General features: G+C 45.4%; 1 non-coding gene across 1 annotated transcript; it reads right to left on the bottom strand.

Annotated features, from left to right (window-relative positions):
- Positions 1-202: 202 nt before the first annotated feature.
- LOC142849116 (small nucleolar RNA SNORA3/SNORA45 family) lies at positions 203-333 on the bottom strand. The gene has a single exon (XR_012910519.1). It is a non-coding gene; the product is annotated as a small nucleolar RNA SNORA3/SNORA45 family (small nucleolar RNA).
- Between the last annotated feature and the right edge of the window lie 3212 nt (positions 334-3545).

Genomic DNA, 3545 nt, shown 5'->3' on the forward strand with positions numbered 1-3545 from the left:
AATTTGGTGTTTGCATGCATGCAGAGGAGTCTATGCCATGCCATGATTCAGGCATAGAAATCAGAGGACAACTCTCAGGAGACGGCTCAGTCCTGCACCTTGTGTTCCAGGGACTGAACTCGGCTTCTCAGAAGTGCCTCTGAGTTGTCATTTCACAGACACTACTGTGTCTCTTTGATTTTTATTTTTTATTTTTATTTTTTTATGTTTGTGATCTGGATGCTCAGAGGGACACTGAAGGTCCCTGACAGTGAATCAGGACCAACAGCTTCTCTTCGAAAACTCTAGCAGCCCAGGACAAGCACCGTGTCAGTATGGGACTCTAGTCTCAGCAGAGATGTATGTATTACTTTAAAGACAGTCCAGCTGGTGGTGGTGACTCACACCTTTAATCCCAGCACTCGGGAGGCAGAAGCAGGCTAGTTCCAGGACAGGCTCCAAAGCTATAGAGAAATTCTGTCTCAGGAAAAAAAAAAAAGACAGTCCAGTGCACTTTCTTTTTGATGCTGTGTGGTGAACAGATAAATGATGTAGCAAAGTGTCCTTGAATGCTGTGTCAGTTCCATGGTAACAGACAGGCAGACAGATAGACAACAAGTGTGTAGGTAGCAGGGACACTAACTAAAACACTGAGGGCTGAGTGTGGTGACTCTGGAGACTTGTCGAATTCTGTGTCTCATCAGTTCAAAAAACTTCCACTGTGAGAAGGCTAGTTCCATGACTGGAGAGACGCGCAGTGGCTAAGACAGCTTGTTACTCCTGCAGAGGTCCTGGGTTCTATTCCCAGCATTTACGACTATGCATAACCACCCCAACACCAGTTCCCAGGGATCCACCATCCTCCCCAGGCACTGTACAACCTATATGGTACACAGACAAATGTGCACACAAAACACTCAAAATAAAATAAAAAATTTCAAATCTCAAAAAAAATTATAAAATTGAGCTGGGTGGTGGTGGTACATGTCTTTAATCCCAGCATTCGGGAGGCAAAGGAAGGTATATTTCTTTGACTTAGAGGCCAGCCTGGGCTACAGAGAAAGCTCTAGAACAGCCAGGGCTACACAGAAAAACCTTGTCTCCAAAAACCAAAAATAAATAAACATAAATAAAAAATAAAATATAAGATTGAAAGAAAAGTAAAAAGTATTATTTTTTAATAAATATTTACCCAAGTTGTGTCTATAGGCCTGTTCCAGTGGGACCCCCCCACCCACCCATCCACCACTTCTCCACCACCCAGGGAAGCAGGTGAGATTTCAGAGACAGTGGCCTCAGCCTGCCATTTCCAGGAGATCACCTCAGTAATGCCCTTGTTTGTTAATTCCAGAATACTTGAGAGGGGTCCTTCTTTTCTAACAGCTTCGTCATTTAATCCTACACTTCAAAACAAAACAAAGCCTTTACCATGTTCTTCTCCCGAAACTAACACTGAGGACATGTGTGGATCATAGACACAAGAACAAAAGACACCCCCACCCCGAAAGGAAATGCAGAAAGGATTATCTTTTTTCAAAGGTGCAATAATGAAATACTTTCCTTCCCCTGGACAGGCAATTTTATCAGGGTTCATGCAAGGGGAACAAGACTCCATTGTCTTGACTTAATTGGCATAATATCTCCCCCTCCTCCAAATGATCACTCAGAGAGCTGCAAACACCTTCTGCCTGCAGATGCAATCCTTTCAGGCCCTGAACCTTTCACCTGGCGAACACCCAAGCCCTTCCACAAGGAAGACTTCTTGCTTTGGCCTGGCTTGGGAGCCCCTTTCTGGCCCCATTGTCTTTATTCCCCCTACCCCATCCCCCACAGCATGGGTATCAAACTGGCCAACAAGGCCAGGCAGTCCTTAGAAAGGTGAAAATTGGAAAACTAGATGGGGTAAGCATTCCAGCTCTCCCCTGAGGCTCTGCAGCTAGAGAGGGGACCTGTGGGCAGGGACCCACTGTGGGTAGGCACTCACTGAAGGAGAACTCTGTGATAAAAACCTCAACCAAAAAAAAAAAAAGAAAAGAAAAGAAAGAAAAAAAGAAAAGAAAGAAAAAGCCCAACCTTTTTGTCGCTTGGACTAGAAGAAAGGAAAGAGTTGAGCAATACCCAAGGAGTCCGGCTGGCCAGAGCATGCATGACCTGCTTGAGCCACCTCTGCCAACCCTCTTCCTTATTGTTCTTGCCGGACACTGGCCAGCTGTCCCCTTAGCCTACTAAGTCTGCCTGGCTCCACCAGGACTCCACCAGGGCAGAACTGGGGTGGTCACAGCTCCTGTCTCCACCACCTTCTGAAAATGTGGAGGTGAATGTCCAGGGCAGCTCCTGCTGGTCCCTCTGGGAGGTTAGTTTTCAGAAAAAAAATTTAGAACAAAGAAAAGTGAAAGGGAGTGGGCTGGTGAGAAGTCCACATAATAGCAGGAACATTGGGGTGCCCAGATGTTTGAGGGGCAGTATGTCTTGTTGTGATGAATGGACTCATCTCACCTAACCCCAAACCATCTACTGAAGACTTAGCTCTGGTTAGACTACTGTCAACCTAGTAAGCTAATAAGTTCCAAGGTCAAGCTACGGAGCTGTGAGGTCACCACTGCTCCTGTGAATCATTTTACCACCGCACCCACCCACCAGCTCACTCCACAAAAGGACTGAGATCTCTAGCAGCTTCTGCTCCAGGCCAGATCTCCTCTAGCCCCACTTGCCTATGGCTATGCTTCAGCTGTGTCTCCGCAGCTCACTGGACTTACTAAGAAAAAACACACAGAGGAAGTCAGGCCTCCAGGTCAGATTGCTGTATCCCAAATGATAGCCCCAAGGGTTCAGCAGCAGAAAAGAGATGTCCAAAATGTGTTCTTATGACATTTAGTTTGGAGTTAAATGGAAATGGGTTTTCACTGTGAGACAGGGGCCTAGAGCAGGGCTTCATTTCATGAGAACAGTCCAGTCTTCTGTTAGTGAGCTGGGGAAAGGATAGTGTGGGCAGAGAAGTGAATTTCTCCTCACTCAAGCCTGAGAAAAGCATTCACATCCACACCAGATGACACACTGGTTATAAGGGCAGAGAGGATACTACCGGGTCTTCATGGCTTGGACCAGCGTCCAAGAGTTACTATACAAGCCTTGCTTCTTAGGCCCAGATGGTCTGGCAATGAGCCATGTAGGAGGTCTAATTTTCCTCAGGAAGCAAAATCACTGAGTGAAAAGAATAATGAAGATTCAAAGGCAGCAGGGATTGACTGACCTTTAAAACAACATATGTCGTTCACAGGACTTTCCAGTTTCATTTGCCCTTTCGATGTTTTGATTCTATCATTTTGTTTTGGTTTGTTTTTCTTTTTTTAAAATAGGGTGTGGCTTTTGGTTCAAGTTGGCCTGTGCTCAGGTAGACCTCATACTGGCAGAGTGTGCTACCATTCCCGGCTTTTGAAAGTTCATTTCATAGCCGTGCCTGTAAAAGATACTAAATGCTTTCCCAAAACAACCCAGAAAAAAAAATAAAGCCAAGCTTTTGTATCCAAATGTTAAGTCCAACTGTGGAATGAAGAATCGAGAATAGA

Source organism: Microtus pennsylvanicus, chromosome 4 (assembly GCF_037038515.1).
Source record: "Microtus pennsylvanicus isolate mMicPen1 chromosome 4, mMicPen1.hap1, whole genome shotgun sequence".
NCBI lineage: Eukaryota > Metazoa > Chordata > Mammalia > Rodentia > Cricetidae > Microtus > Microtus pennsylvanicus.